This window comes from Rattus norvegicus, chromosome 6, assembly GCF_036323735.1.
Source record: "Rattus norvegicus strain BN/NHsdMcwi chromosome 6, GRCr8, whole genome shotgun sequence".
Taxonomy (NCBI): domain Eukaryota; kingdom Metazoa; phylum Chordata; class Mammalia; order Rodentia; family Muridae; genus Rattus; species Rattus norvegicus.
The window spans coordinates 25,332,854-25,350,370 of NC_086024.1; the positions used below are offsets into that span (position 1 = coordinate 25,332,854).

The 17,517-nt window shown below is 39.7% G+C and overlaps 1 long non-coding RNA gene across 1 annotated transcript in view; it reads right to left on the reverse strand.

Moving 5' to 3' along the window:
• Positions 1-4,925: 4,925 nt before the first annotated feature.
• Positions 4,926-17,517, reverse strand: part of LOC120093234 (uncharacterized) — a 28,952-nt gene continuing 16,360 nt past the window's right edge. Inside the window, exon 4 of the long non-coding RNA XR_005486356.2 lies at positions 4,926-5,255. This is a non-coding gene — a long non-coding RNA (uncharacterized LOC120093234). The remainder of the gene's footprint in view (positions 5,256-17,517) is intronic.

Sequence of the window (17,517 nt, forward strand, 5' to 3'; positions counted from 1 at the left end):
TACTAACACAGATTTGGTATAGCGTAAACACAGGATTTTAAAAGGAGGACAGGGAACACACACTATGAATTAAGGAATCACACTTGAACTTAATAATCCATGGAGCTCCTAGAAGAGTATTTGGCAAAACGATTTTATAACTATTTCTTCTTTATCAATTTGTTTCCAGAGCTGAAGGTGCAGCAGAGGTTGCAAATGCAGCATTATGTGGGAATGTGTTATTTTTCACCACTCAGGAAATTATTTCATTGACTAGGAAAATTAAAGTATTCCTCTCATTGTTTTGTACTCTATGGCCATGAAAGCAGTGAGGAAACACCTGTCAGAAAGAAAGACATCATGCTCAGTCCCTTTGGTTACAACTGAACGGCCACGATTTTCACTCATTGGTGTTTTGAAGATAGGATTCTCCTTTGCAAAATGTCTTAATAGTTATGAATGGCTTGTTTTCAATATAAATACCTAATGTGTTTTTCTATCCGATTAGTTCGTTATGGAATAATGTACATCAATTTCATGCATAATTTGCACTCTTCTAGTGGAAACACCAAGTGGAAACATTATCATTAAATGTTGATCTGTGAAGCAAAAAAGACAAAAGTCATTTTTTTTTAATTTAAACTGAAGCCCATGTTTACTGAGCCAGCAAGAGAATTCTGCAGAGAAATCACTGTTTCCCAGAGGACACTTCTCCCAGCATAGCATTTCATTCTCACTGGCCAGTTGCTGCTTATAGCACAGTTTTTAGACACAGAAAAGTGCCATTCCCCCAAGAGATTAGAGGTTGTGCTAGATCCCAGGGCTTGGCAAACAAAGGTCTGAGAGCCACACCACCCCTGCCTGCTCTGATTCAGTTTATTAAGCAAGAATGGTCTCAGTTTTAACTGCTGGAGACGAGAGAAGAAAAGCCTGGGACCATAATCAGTCTCATAGTTTGCATATTACTTAGGGCCACTCTCCTGGTGACACATCAAAGAACAGCCACAAAAATCAGAGCGTGAAAGCTGTATTTGCTAACTGGCTATTAGAGAGAAAGTGTGTCAACCCCAGTCCTAGAATACCTAAAAAATTGTCCTTTACCACATAGATAGAGCATCGGTATTCTAGACAACAAGGGCAAACCCTTTGCTTCATGTTTGGTAGCATAGATAGATGATAGATAGATAGATAGATAGATAGATAGATAGATAGATAGATAGATAGATAGATAGATAGATAGATAGATATGATTGATTGATTGACATATGACAGAGATAGATATAGATGATAGATAGATAATTTGAAAACAAAACCCTTGTTTATAACAATTAAAGTTCTTAACAAAATACTTCCTTTGACTTTCTAGAACTCCCATTTTTCAGGCTGAGTCACTTAGTTAATTAATTACAGTGTCTCTACTCCCTGCTCTGGTTCTTTCCTTGCAAGGAGACCACTGATGGTGCTAACATGGTTCTTTTCTTTGTCCTTTGTAGCAGTTACAACTAGATTTCTTCATATCACTTGCTTAGCAATGATCTATTTTGTATGAAAAATAAAACCACGATATATACACCACAGACCTAATTCCAGATGCAGAGATGTTGCACTCAGTTCTTCCCCTCCCACAACATATCACAAGTGACTTAAAAGAAAATAAATTTAGTCTCCTGCTCTGAAGATCCTCAAAGTAATTAATAGTTGCATTTTCCCTAGAATTTCTAAGATGTTTCAGCCATTGCCTCTTCCAGCTCCTGACGGTATTACAGGCATCGCTGAATACGTAGGACTGTGTCACTCCAACCTCGGCTTATGTCTGATATATTTTCTGTCTCCTCCTACACCTCCTTCTAGTCTCCCTGTATCTCTCTCTGTCTCTCTCTGTCTCTGTCTCTCTCTCTCCCTTTGTGCACATGCACTCACACATGTATGTGTGCACACATCTGTGTCTAAATATCATAGGTGCATGTGTCTGTGCTGATTTTAATCACATCCTGAGTTCTGAGAATAAGAACATGAATATTTTGGAGAAGTTCCAATCCATCCTCTGCACTTAACCCTAGAATCTCCATTCCCTGCACAGTCTCTCTTGTTACTCCTCAGGCAAGAAAAATCTAGTAATAACATAAGAAGACCAGGTTGTAAAGGGTTCATTCCATCAAGAATTAAGAATCCCCTTGACAAAATTTCCTAAAGCAATGGCTTATGATCTAAGATCAAGAATCAACAAATTGGGACCTTTTAAATTGCAAAGCTTCTATAAGGCAAAGGACACTGTCAATGGAACAAAATAGTGCCCAGTAGATTGGTAAAAGATCTTTACCAATCCTTTGTCCAATAGAAGGCTAAGATCCAAAATATACAAAGAACTTAAGAAGTTAGACTCCAGAGAATAAAATAACCCTATTAAAAATGGGGTACAGAGGAGTTGGGGATTTAGCTCAGTGGTAGAGCGCTTGCCTAGGTAAGCGCAAGGCCCTGGGTTCAGTCCCCAGCTCCGAAAAAAAAGAACCAAAAAAATGGGGTACAGAGCTAAACAAAGAATTCTCAATTGAAGAATACCAAATGGCTGAGAAGCACCTAAAGAAATGTTCAGTGTCCTTAGTCATCAGGGAAATGCAAATCAAAACAACCCTGAGATTCCACCTCACACCAGTCAGAATGGCTAAGATGACAAACTCAGGTGACAGCAGACGCTGGCGAGGATGTGGAGAAAGAGGAACACTCCTCCATTATTAGTGGGATTGCAGACTGGTACGACCACTCTGGAAATCAGTCTGGAGGTTCCTCAGAAAATTGGACATAGTAGCCTTATTTATAATAGCCAGAAGCTGGAAAGAACCCAGATATCCCTCAACAGAGGAATGTATACAGAAAATGTCGTACATTTGCATAATGGAGTACTACTCAGCTATTAAAATGACTTCAGGAAATTCAAAGGCAAATGGATAGAACTACAAAATATCATCCTGAGTGAGGTAACCCAGCCACAAAATAACACACATGGCATGGTACACACTCACTGATAAGTCGATATCAGTTCAAAAGCTCGGAATACCCAAGAAACAATTCCCAGCCCATATGAAGCTCAAGAAGAAGGAAGACCAAAATGTGGATGCTTCAGTCTTTCTTAGAAGGGAGAACAAAATACTCGGGAGGAAATACAGGGACAAAGAGTGGAGCAGGGACTGAAGAAAAAGTCATCCAGAGACTGTCCCATGTGGGGATCCATCCCATATGTAGCCACCAAACCCAGTCACTATTGCTGATGCCAGAAAGTGCTTGCTGATAGGAAGGAGTCTGATATTGATGTCTCTTGAGAGGCTTGCCCAGAGCCTTACTGATACAGATGGGGATGCTTGCAGCTAACTATCAGACTGAGCATGGAGACTCCAATGGAGGAGTTAGAGAATGGACTGAAGGAGCTAAACAGGTTTGCAACCCCATAGGAAGAAAAACAGTATCGACCAACCAAATTCCCCAGAGCTCCCAGGAACTAGAACACCAACCAATGAGCACACATTGAATGACCGATGGCCCCAGCCACATATGTAGCAGAGAATGGCATTGTCTTGCATCAATAGGAGGAGAAGCCCTTGGTCCCATAAAGGTTTGTTTCCCTAGTGTAGGGGAATTCCAGAGAGATGAGGTTGCAGTGGGTGTGTGGGAGTGGGAGCATAGAAACATGGGTCGGAGAGAGGGGATGGGGAAGGGGCGAAAGGGGATAACATTTGAAATATAAATACACATAATATTCAAGAAAAAATGTTTTGCAAAATAAAAGAAAAAAGAATTCCCTTGATGCATATAGCATTCTACTGAGCAGGGTCACTCTTTAAAGTGCTCAATCTGCATGCTGAATATGTGAGAATCCCAAGTCACATTTCAGTCTCCTTCCACCTGCTCATAGATCCAGTTGTCACAGGCCACCACGAAATCCTCAATTACCCTCAGGGTTAATCAGACACCATCAGACACAGTCTCTGAAATTAACTTCTTGTGTCTCTTAAACCAGTTTTGTCCAGTGCCTAAGAGTTCACAGAAGTTTGAATGCCTTCTGTGAGCAGAGCAGACCCACAGGTGTGTAAGATATGAGTTGTGATGTTTTATGTTTTCACTTCACATGGCAATTATAAAAATCTGTATTCTTCAGTTGTGTGCAAAGAACATTGAAGCATCTCTCCTGGTGACGGAAATCCTAACTAATAATGAACTGTCAGGGCCAGTTGTATCAGGCCCTCGACGTCACAAATGGATATAAGCTGTGTTATGTATATGTTTCCCCACTCTCTTTTAAGGGCCTTGGCCTAAAATTCAAAATATTTAGTGCCTTGTAAAAATTCTCCTCCTCATGGCATGAGAAAATTAATGCCCTTCCTAAAGTAAACAATTTGCCCCTTTCCGTAGCTGGATCAGAACGGTTATAGATCATCTGACTCAGAAGAAAAATAGAGCTGAGGGAACAGAAGGGAAGGAAGTCAACCACCAGAAATGTATGTCAGAATGTATGCTTTTTCTTCTTTACCGTGAACAAACATTACACTTTAATACCACAGAGGCAGAGGGAAAACCTTTGGCTTGTAAGCCTGTAGACAAAGCAGAATGAAAAAGCTGCCTTCATACAAGAGTCAAATCCTGCCCTTCACCTTGGTGAAGAATGAAATGTCTGTGCTGTTTCATTTACCTCTGCTGGAACTGGGCTCTGACTGACACTGTGAACGGGAAACTAACAGTGACTGAGTGGTTTTTGGTTACCTGATCGTTCTGTGGTAATTACATCATCTTGCTGCTCACAACCACCCTTGAAAGGAGAAAAAAAATGCCCTCATTTTTTAACTCAAGAAGCTGACACTTGAAAAAAATTCATACCTTACCAAATATCATCCAGTTGATTTGAAATGGCAAAAGACAAACCAAAAATAAGCCCAAACAGGAAGCTCATCCAAACCAAGTTCATTGCTCTGCTCTCTCCAACATTTATAAACATATGCTTTTAACATAATGGCAGACTAAATCTTGCAATCAAGTTATTACAGCATTCTGGTAAGCCTGCAAATGGCATGTTGTTCTTACAGAGGACAACCAGGATATGACATTGTCTCCTTCCATTATGCACAGCCAGCAGGCTGACTGTCAAATGCCAACCACTGTGATCTACTTAGCAAGGTCGACTGCTTGATCGCTGTGAATAATTGGACGCCATTAATAATGGTCAGCTCCAGGATACAGGAAATTGGTCAAGCATGGTAATTGCATTTTGAATTCCAGCAGATTATTTCCTAGGGAGGAGAAAGGGACTGTATGAGTTACAGTTTTTCTAAGTACAATAGAGATAATTGCTTCCCCAGAGGTGAAGGGGACAAAGCAACAACTCCCTTATCTAGTGAGAAGCAACAGAGGGCAAAGTTTTGCAAATCAGAGGCAACACTAGGAAGCCTGACCAGAACTACACATCATCAACAGTTGTTTCCTTGCTCCCTCATTTAGATGAGGCCAGAGCTATATATGCTGATGGATCTCTGTCCAAATTTTGAATCAGAAAACAAGCCAGACCAATATCTACTTAGAAAACCTACTATAACTAATGTCATCTGAAAATGTGCAGCTATTGTTCTTACATTTTAAAATATATTGTCCAACTCTTACATATTCAGGGCTGTAAATACAATGTGATTCTATAAAGTAATATTACCTTTTATAAAAATAATCTTAAAAATAAAGGCACTTTAATAATGTTCCAGAGATGAGAAAATTAAAAAATTATTCAGAGTTACATTTATAATCATGTGAAAAAGGGGGGCTTGAAAGTGATTTTAGAGAGCCTGGAGACATGGCTCAGTGGTTAAGAGTCCTGCCTGCTCTTCTAGAAGACTTAGGTTCAGTTCTCAACACCCACTATAAACACCCGCTGTAAAATCGCTGAAGGAAGACTCCAGACTCAGACACTATACAAAGACAGAGAGTCTTTATTCTGCAGAAAGAGCCAACATGTGGGGGTCAGTCATTTTTCAAAATGGTAACCCCAGACAAAGGTGTACAGGCCTTCTTATAGGAAACTGGGGGAACTCTCGAGAATTAGGTAGTCTGGGGAGGTTACAGGCGGTCAGTGGTCTGCATTCCTATGTCATAAGTGTTTAACTACTGGACGAGATAGGACTTCCCAGCACAGATGGCCCATCCTGAAATAAGATTTTTCCCCATTCCTGTAGCTATCCTCAGGCTTTTCTTTGGGAGGGGGTTTTATGACACTGTTTCTGGATTTATGGTCTGTTCTTGGACCTGGTGCCTTATGGTCTTCTTTTTAAAAACAGGCCTGGTCCTTAAATTGAAACAAATGGAGTTTATGTTGGCCTTTCACCATAAACTCCAATCCTGGGTAATCCAACACCCTCTTCTGCCCTCTTCTGGCCTTCACATGTACCAGCCACACACATTGCACACAGACACATAAAGGTGGGCAAACACACATAAAGCAAAAAATTTTAAATATCTTTAAAGTGATTTTTAGAGAATAATAGACTAGGATTTGGATGGCAAATAAAGAGCTGTGTGTGTGTGTGTGTGTGTGTGTGTGTGTGTGTGTGTGTGTGTGTGTGTGTGTGTGTGTGTTTAAATAAAATATAACAGTGAGGAACTTTACAATCCTCTTAGCTATCCGTCTCAGGCTTTAACAGGGGAACTGTGTGTAGCAGGAAAGCATACTGAGCAGAAGAGAACTACAGTTAAAATTTTACCATAACAGAGCTAGCTGAGTAGGATGTAGGAGTAGGAGCATGGAATGCTGGCATAGATACAAAAAGCTATGAATATACTAAATAATATTTAATTATATACCTTGTTAGGGAATTGTATAGTGTGTGGATTATATTTCAAAATCATTAAATTCATCACTTAGCATGAGCTTTCCCCTGATTTGATGGAGCCACTAGGAAGTGGGTCATTCTGACCATTTTCCCCAAAGATACTCATTGCTTATGTCAGTTCTGAGATGTGAAATGAAAAGAAGCAAAGACTGAAGAAGGTCTATGTATTAAAAATCAATCGCAGGACTCTCCTAAGAACATAGAAGAGATGACTACATGACCTCACACTAGGGAATGCTTTGTTAGGCAGCATGAAAGACAGGGATACATATGTATGTATGTATATATGTATGTATGTATGTGTGTGTGTATATATATATATATATAATTAAATTACCTTAAAAATTAATTACCTTAAAATTAAAAATATATTTGCTACAAATGAGACCATCATGTAAAAACGTTTACAGATCACACAGCCTTGAAAAAATTCAGAGTAAGTATGATTCTTTCCAGGAAACTCCATTCACAACAATAAAAGTCTTTAGTTTCCAAATAAGTACCCAGCAATCAGAACTATCAAAATATTGGCAAGAGATGGGTGTTTCCCTAAAATATCTAAATTTACTCCCAGGATGAAAGAGATCATCTATGTAAAACAGCAACTCTCATTTAGAAGGGAATGACAGAGAAAGAACCAGCTTACCCCAAATTCCATGGCCCAAGGTGGAAATACTTTAATAAAGTTTTTATAGTAAGTAATCAAAGAAATTCCTAAATAAAGCCTCTTACAGCCAACCGTTAGACTGAATTTAAGATTCCTATGGAGGAATTAAGGGAAGAATTGAAGGAGATGAAGTGGATGGCAACCTCATAGAAAGACCAACAGTGTCGGCTAACCTGAACCCCTGGGAGCCCCCAGAGTCTGAACCACCAACCAAAGAGCATACACATACACAGGCTGGTCTGAGGCCCCCAGCATATATATAGCAGAGGACTGCCTGGTCTGGCCTCAGTAGGAAAGGATGTGCTTAATTCTGTAAAGACTTGAGGGCCCCAGGGAAGGGGGCCACCTAGGGTCAGGGGGAAGTGGGGGAGCATCCTCACAGTGGCAAAGGGGAGGAAGAATGGGATGAGGAACTGTGTGAAGGGGGGGGAGGGCAACATCTGAAATGTAACTAAATAAAATAATTAATTAAAATATAATAAAATATGTATAGGCTCTTTTTAAATATATCGGTGGAAACACCAGGAGGGTGAGCTACAGAAAAACAGGGAAATCACTACAGGCGTCAGATGCTAGCTGATGGCTTTCTTAGTCTTCTCACTGGTAGAAGTTAGCGGTCTGCGTGTACATTCCAAAAGATGTACCTAAGGGTCACAGAGATCGTAGGTCACATAGAAAGGTGAGCATGAAAGCCTATTCAGGGGGTAGCGCTCACCCAGTATAACTGGACTCTAGCCTTGCAGCATTCCAACATCTCCAACATCTTTGACGGTTTTGTAGTTAATCACACAACCTTGCAAAGGGTTCAGTGCAAGTGCGATTCTTTCCAAGAAACTCCATCCATAACAGTAAAAGGTTTCTGTCTACAGATAAGCAGGCAGCAATCAGAAACACCCAAATACTGGCAAAAAGATGAATGTGTTACACAAATGTGTGCATTTACTCCTAGGATGAGAGATATGACCCAGCCACAGAAAGGAATGGAATGTTGACATGAACTACAAAGATGCTTGCTACTTGACAGCATTGTGACAACTGAAAACATTCTGCCACAAAAAGCCCCGTAGTGCATGGTTCTATGTCTGTTTGTCCAGAATAAGCAAATATATGGAGAAAGATGATGGTTTCTTTTTAGTGTTGCAGAAGAAGTAGACGGGAGAAAGTAAATGTAGCTCTTCTGTATATAGGGCTTCTTTTAAAGAAAATGAAGATGAAACGTGATGTGATTACAGTGATCATTGCACACCTCCTTATGAATATGCTAAATAATATTTAATTATATACCTTGTTAGGGAATTGTATGGTGTGTGGATTATATTTCAAAATCAGTAAGCTACTTAAATAAATCAAATGCAAGCAAAAGCAGCACTAGGTGTTATTTGCTTCCTAGATGACAAATTATGTCTTCAGAATGCATATCCAGGCGAGCGCTGAAGGCCAGAACGACTCAGTAGCTCGGTAAGTTCCCTAAGATTTCTGCTTTTAAGAGTTTGTTGGCCCAATGGTTTACAAATATATGAACTCTCTGCAGCCCAAATCATTGGTATTGTTGTCTTTTCTCCTTGGTTGTTGACGCTTTCTTTTGCATTTTACAGAAACACTGTATCAGCTCACACAGAGAAGGCTCTGTGACCTACAGAGAGTGCTAATACAATCTTTGCAAATGCCTGCTTTCCTAGATAAACACTAAAAAGCTACTGAAGGATCCCAAAATGTGAACAAGGTCTAAGGGGACCGCTGAAGAATGTTGCTTCAAGGCATGAGAAAGATCACACACACATAGGTGATGGTGTGCCTATAAAAGTGAACACTCAGAACCATAATTCCCTAGTCCTTAAATATGCCTCACATGCTAAGCAGTAGACATAAAAAAGCACAGAGAGTCAGCTCTTCGCCTTTTCCTTTAACAATCAATGCCTTTTTTTTCCAGTGAGGAATACCTGTTGTCTTTTATTAATAAAGTTTTATTTATTCTACAAAAGTTCTATACACATATATATTTTAATCATATACATCTCCCACTACCTCTGTCCATCTCCCCATGGGGCCCTCCAGTCCATCTCCTTCCCAATTTCATGTCTTCTTTTATTATTAATAATAACCTTATGTCTAATTAGTGTTGACCGCATGCACATGGGTGAGTGCTACACACTGGGGCACGGGCAACCTACTCTACCCTTCAGCAGCCATCAACTGCCCCTAGACTCTTAGCTAAAAGTAGAGGCCTTGGGAGCCCCTGCCCTATCCATTCTGTAAGTTTTATTGATTTAATCTTGTGCAACAGTATTTACAAAGCTCTCAAGAAACTCATGACAACCAGAGGTCAGAGAAGATGCTTCACACACCATTGTCCTTCTCACCCACACCATGGTGACAGGGTGGGTGAGACTATCAACTTCCCAAGGAATTCACTGGGGACAAGGCTTGAGTCCAAGTAAGAAGGAGTAATGAGGACCAGGGCCTGTGAATGTGTGCATATATGATATAGATATGAGGTACGGATGTGTAGTATATGTGTGTGATTTGCCTATGACAAGTCTAGTGTTTGTGTGTTGTATTTTTTGTGTGGAGTGCTGTGTGTGTGTGTGTGTGTGTGTGTGTGTGTGTGTGTGTGTGTATTGTAAGGGTGGGTGGCTGTGTGTGCATTGTGTGTGCATACCACATGTGTGCATGTGCAGAGAGTAGAAGTGAAGAGAGGGCTTAGTGAGCATTTTGACAGTTTCCCTGAACAAAGAACATAGAATGAATTTCCCTGTGGTTAAAAAGAGAATGTCACTGATGAACAAGAGGAAGGTGCATTCTTGTTCTTTCTTTTGCACTCCAGGCTTAAAATGAAAAAAAAAATCAGCATTTGTTTCGTCCTTATGCTATTTCCTTTATCTGTAATCAATTTGCAATTTCCATGTTCCCATTGCGCCTATTGTCTTATGCTTCTGGCTGAGTTATTTTTATTTCTCTCTCCCTTCAAAACCTAAGCGTTTATCTCCACGAAAGCGCTGACACGCCCTCCAGAGTGAGGAAATTTGAAGCAACCTTCTTGCCATCTTTTCAACCACTACAAACCTACCTGAATGGGAGGAGGAGAAGATATGAGAGAGGAGGTCAAGAGTGTACAGAAGCCCATGTTTTATTCATTTCTCCAGAAAGCTATGGATATTAACTAATTACCAAACTCCGTGCATCCCTGAAGAATGAAGAAGGGTAATCCAGCTGTGCCCTCCTTTAAGAAACACTGAGTCAAAAATAAATTATGAAATGAAACAGGAGGTGTATTTAGAGACAGGTTCAACAGAAGGTTGTATTTTTAAGAGAGTGTTCCCCCAGTGCATGTAAAACATGACTTCATTTAGAAAACTTGAGTCAGTCTGCGGCAGAATACCATTATTAAAAGCTCCATGTCAGTAAAAGCAGGTGTGCTGGGGGCTTAATTGTTAAATCCATAATAAGTTTCCTTTAAATAGCATAACACTTCCGCACCCCGGCTCCAAGTACTAAAATATGAATTGGTCTGCCGGCTATTGATTAAATGTAAATTAAGGGAAACATGACTATTGTCAGAGCTAACTATGCCTGTTTGCCTTTCTATTTCTGTGAGTAAATGGGAAAATTGAATATAAGAGAAAATAAGCAGTTATTTCTTATTTCATTTTATAATTAATCCCCATGCTATTATCTATACAATCTCTATGTAATGCTAAGACACAAATATAAATTATTCAAGCTAATGGAGAAGACAGAGAAGCATGGAACTGGATAATTCCAAAATTAGTTCATCTTCGCTTTTGATTACATTCTCTGCCTTAAATCTTTGCCTCCAATTTTGGAGTGATCCACAAGAAGTCGATGGAAATCTAATCTTCCTGCATATGAGTCAAAGCAAATTTTTAAGCAGAATTTTAAGCAGAATGTCTAGAACCAGATACAGGAGTAGGTCTCCTGCACATGCTGTGAGGGCAGATCCCAGATAGCCTCTAAAGTTGCTGATCAAAGCAAAATGAAATAAAAGCTCTTAGGGCAGACTACTATGCTTTTAAAATAAACACATTGTATTGCCAAATAGAAACCCTCCCAAAGACGTCTTCACCTTCAGAATTTCTTGGTCTACACTACAACTACTTTGTTTCTGTTCTTGTTCTTGTCACCATTGTTGAGATTGTTTTGTTTTTCAAAGTCCTTACATTTGATTTCCGCTTTGAGGAACAACCCCTATAGCAATAGAAAAGTTCCCTCTAGTCTAGGTGACCCCCAACTACTGTGTAGCCCCTCAGAGGTCCTAGCCCAGGTGAATTTAAAATTTCTACTTCATCTCCCAAAACAAAATTAAAATGCCAATTTACAGAAGAAAGATATGTGTCGCAATGGATCATTAGAGATCTCAACAACCTAGACTGGTGGTCATACTGCTGGAAGTTTGACCAAAAAGAAAAAGGTGGGATCAATTTCAAACTGAACATATAAATAACGTTCCAGGTATTTAATTCCAAGACAGACAGGAACCTGAGCTTCATATAGGATTCTAATCTTGAATAAGGACTTTATCTTATTAATTTGCTCATAATCAAATGTGACAAGGCCAGGTAAAAGGAAATATAATTCTTGATAAAATAGAAGCATAGGACTAAATTACAGGAGGGAATAAAATTGTTTCTATCAATCTATTTAAAGATTCCATTAAATAATGCTGCTTGGTTCTGAATCGTGAATGGAGCTACATGAGTTCCACATGAATTGAAATGATTAAAAACAATGCTCTCAGACAATGAGCATTAAAGTGAGTTATGCTTGCAGAACACAGATAAGGGAGCTTTTGGCAAAACCAAAACACTGAATTGAATATACATATTGGGTATTCCAGGAGAGGGGAGGCTATGGTTGAATGGAGAATCTAAAAAACACAACTGTGCTATGAATAGGGACAGCCATGCATGTAATTTTTGTCAAGACAAATTGGCTGATTAAAGCTGCTAGATATTGTGATAATACAAAAAGGGGAGCTGGTGAGAAAATTCACTGAGCTCAAATGAATAATAAAACTGAAAATGAGCAGAGATTATAACATCACTTCAAAAACTGGAGCTAAGAATAGTGCCTTTGTGTCTGCTATACTTTTATTTTAACAGCATTTCACAAAATCACTGAATCATAACTTTTATAGTTTAAAATGGTCAAAAAAGATGATCCAGTCCAAACATATACTCAAGACTTCTGTCTCCTGAAAAACTCCCTGCTCACAGTCAGCGTGTGTGAACATTCCAGAACTGTCATTTCCTGCTGAGTAGACCATTCCTGATTTATAGGGAGTGACAGTATATTTGTCACAGCATCACAGGACAATGTTACTTTGTGACTGTAGGGACTCGGAAACAAACAAAGCGGTTAAGATTACCAGTCATATATATGTATAAATTTATATAATTATTACAGGAAAAGCTATTACATAGTAACTATATGCATTTACTACAGTTTTGTTAAAGGGTAGGCTTTCTGGTTATAAAAAATGTTTAATGTAAAATATATTGACGTTGTTGTATTTTACCATCAACAGTCTCTAATGGGTGTGTAGGACTGTGTGTATGTGTGTGTGTGTGTGTGTGTGTGTGTGTATGTGTGTGTGGAGAGAGAGAGAGAGAGAGAGAGAGAGAGAGAGAGTATGAGAGAAAGAGAGAGAGACAGAAGCAGAGACAGAGGGAGATCTGTGTGTGTGATGTATGTACACACCCCTATGAACATGAGAAGCCAGAAGAGTACACTGGTATCTTGTTGTATCATTCTCTTCCTTATTCCTTTGAAACAGGGTTTCTCTCTGAACCCTGAGCTTAACCAGTGGATAGGCAGTCCTATTGATCCTCCTGTCCCTGTAACAGCACTGATATTGGAGATGTGCAGCACTCTTAGCTTTTTATATAGCAGCTGGAGTCTTCAACTCAGGTCCTCAACTTTCAAAACAGGCATTCTTACCCACTAAGCCATCTTCCCACCCCTACCATAGGTCTGGATCACAGCATTTTCCTCTTGTATTTGGTTTGTTTTGTCCTCAAGGCTATAGAATATTTTATGCATACATTTAAACATATATAAATAAATATATACATATGTATAGCCAAGCTGTGTATTATGCTCCACCATTTGAGTTTATATGAGTGTAAAAATTACTAGCAAATGCACTTCTCAGTGTTTGACACATTGTTAAAGAATTCTTGGTTGTGGACAAAATTGTGTTGAATACTTAGTACACCAAATCCTGCTCCAGTAATTGCAGCTATGGTCATGAACTAATTGAGTAGAGTAGGTTGTAGACAAAATAGGAGAAACATAAAGTAGTGGGAGATCAAAAGAAGGTCGGAGCCTGGGAGGGCATAAGGAAAAGAGGCTGAAAGGGGGATGGTCAAGACTTCAGGCTGCTGTTGGGTGGGATAAGAAAGTTCTTATTTCTATTTAACAAATAGAGTAACACATGGATGGGAATTGGAATAGCCAATTATTTCCAAATTACTTGTAGAGTATGTTTTGAATATTTCTAACACACAGCAATGATGTGCTACATCATTCCTAGGCTCATGTGCTTTAATTCTTGGTTTCATCTGGTGGTGATCTTTTAGGATGTTGGTGAACCTCTAGGACAGCACTTTTGTTATAGGTCAGTAGGAGTAGGACTTTGGAAAATTTAGTCCAGCCCTATTTTAGGTGTGAGATGTAAGATATCTGCTTCCTTCCTTTGCTTTGGCCACCATGGACTCTGCCGTGCCTTTCCTGCCATGGTGGATGTTTCCTTCCAGGATTATGAATCAAAAATAAACCCTCCTCTTAAATTTTTCTTTCAAGTATTTTGTCATAAAATGAGAGAAATAACCAGTACAATACCTGAAGTGGTAGATATACTCACTCCCTTGATCTGATCATTCCACACTGCATAAATATACACACATGTATCCAGTAAGTACATGCAATGGCTGTGTACAAGCACATATTCATTAAGGATATGCAATGGCTATGTCTTTTCAAAATTTAAAATATATCCAGAGGTATCAAATGAATAAAGTGGCCACAGAATACTTTTCCTGGAGTGACAGTTGAGTGCCAAGAGGAAGTCTGGTGGCTATCTAGGTCATGAGAGGCATGGAGGCCTCCATAATGAAAGCTTGTAAGCTATATGTTGACAGTTGAGATTAAAGGGCATAGAAGGGACATACATTACCTGTAATGTAAAGGAGAACAAAGCCCCCACTAAGGAGACCCTTAGGGATGCTTCTGACCTCAAAGAAGCTTCATTCTACCCTTCTTCCTAAGAAACCATTGGCAGGAGTACAGGGAAGCTATCTCCTATGAGATACTCTTTACCCTTGATCTAGCCTGTTTCTTACAAAGAAGATTCCCTGACCTGGCCCAGGTACTCTCTTGTGAAACCCATAATCTTCAGTGCCCACCAAATGAGTTCTGACAGGAGAGTCAGGAACACTTTGTACCTCTACAATTCCTATGAAGACACATTAAATCTCTACCCAAACCTGAGTACGTGTTAATGGGTATGGTGCACACCTGCAATCTCAGGATTTGGGACACTGAGGCAGGAGGAACATATGCTCTAGAATGGCCTGAGATATATACAGAATGACACCTTGGTAAGATGAGTATCTGTTGCTTCCTACCCATCAAATAGTATGTGTATTTCCGTGGTCTGATATTTACAAATGAAATCTGGCCCTGAACAAGAATTATCCCAACAGGCAGCAAAGAAAATCAATTTTATTTCTTCTTCAGCAAACTGCTTGAGATGTGGAAAGTATTCGCCTGGTCAGAGAGGCTGCAATCAGAGCCAGCTTGCTGCGAACCATTTCCATGCAGCATATAGGAATTACAGCAGCCTACAGTTACCCTGCAAGGGGCCTCTGCTAAGTGCAGGCTTGTGGGTCACTAGGAAAGCAGGCCAGCTCCAAGCGACCAGTTTCTGGACTGTGGCACAAGTTATTCGAATAATACCCAGATCAGCAATGATTAGCCAATCCACTCAAGGATCCTATGAATTCACAAACAAAGGCTAGAACTAGAATAACCCTTCTGTCGCAGGGAGATCTCTAGCTGCAGATCCTTATGTTCTAGGTAGGGGCTGATGCTGGTGAAAAAAATTGAGGTGACTTGTGACCTTGATTGATGAAAAAGTGTGTCTTTTTTTTGTTACTGTTGACAAACAGAAATTTAGCATATTATTTATAAATAAGCAAAAACATTTACTTAAGTCATTAGTATTCTCTCTGTATAAATCCAGCCTGTTACAGTTATATACTTTCCAAGCAATCTGCTTAGTCACAAAATGATATGCTATGTTTCTGTTGGTTGCTAGTAACATGCCTGTTTGCTTTGTCACCAACAGAATCCAGGTATTTCATATTGTATTTCAGCTAGATTCCTCACTATATGCACACAATACTTCAATGAATGGGACTAATAAAGCCCATCATTAGCTCCAATGTATGTTAATAAAATATGCATATTACTATTTGGCCAACTTCAGTTTGTTGTACATTACCATTTTCAATATAATTTTAATGCAATGCTATACATTGCTAATGTATGTAACTGACTTCATTCGTGGATCTATTCATTATACTTTGGACATTTGTAACCAAAGTAAGCATTGTACTTGGGAGATGGGGTGGGCCACACAGTACCAGAAAGGAGATAAACCAAAAAAGAAAAAAAGAAAAGAAAATGGGATAGGAAAAAGAAGACAAGAGGCTCAGAGACATTCCTCAGGACTGATGGAGTTTGGAGGGTGTTTTCACAGGCTGGGATTTGACCCTGCAGGATAGAAGAAGATAAAGGGAGTTCTATGATCAAGGTTCTCATCAAACAATAGTTGACTAATACTGCTTCAGGGGACCAAGGATGCCTGCTAGAAACTGTCCCACCGTACACAAGCTGAGAGGCATGCTTACATCAGTAAACAGGTTCACATGAGTCTGGCCTCTCTGTTTCCGAAGTCATAGTTTGCTGGTTATTTTTTTTTATGTTAAAATACTTGTAACCTTTATCTCTATGACCTCCCCCAAATGTGTTGTCCTTTATAGCACTGCCTTCTACATATCATTTTAAGAAAAAACTTGCAATTCCATCCATCAATCTTAATTTTCATATTTCCTATCGTGTGCATCTGATTTATTGCCTATTCTTGCCTTCTCCACTGTGAGCCAAGAGCCACACACATCTCCAAGAACATGTGCTACTTTAAAAGCTTCAGACGTCCTCAAATCACAGCAGCTGTACTCCAGCAGGTACAATTAGAGCACAGAGACAGAGGAGTTGGCAGGGAGAGACAGCACAGCCCTCTCAAGTTATCCTCCAGCGAGTCAGTCTGGCTCCCAGCAATGACCTCAGGCTAGCAGCAAATGACTGCCAAGCTCAGATTCCTTCCCATCGTGGCTTTAAAATTCAGCTAACTGGAAGAGTTCACAAGCTAACAACAACAAAAAAAAAATCAGTACCCAGAATATGTAATTGGAACGGGCTGAATTTGTGTGGAGAATGGAGTGCCCATGGGCAGGAAATGTGGAACTGCTCCCTCCTTAGATGAGACAGAAAGGCTGGTTCCAGGCAGAAAGGATAAGAGGACAGAGGACCCTCTGTAAATCACTTCTCATTAGAATAGCATCATATTGTTAACTCAACTTTGGAGACCTGAGAAAGACAATGACACAAGGCCAAGTTTCTTTGAAAGTGAGCAGAGCATAAAAAAGTTTTGGGGTCATTTTGGTTGTTGGGTTACTTCTTTGTTTTGAGCAGCAAACCGACTCTGATTTGGAGATATAGGTGTCTTTTCAAAAGCAGATTTTTAATCGACTGCTCCACAGAATGGGTTACCTTCTTCTGCCTCTCAGGAAGATACTTACAGAGGAAGAGAGATGAAGATTTGAACTCATTCCTATATCCACTGGCATTCTTTGGTTTCCCATAGGAACCTTCTAATTGATAACCTTAATGGCTACCATGTATTTCCCTGGACTACCAGACTCCAAA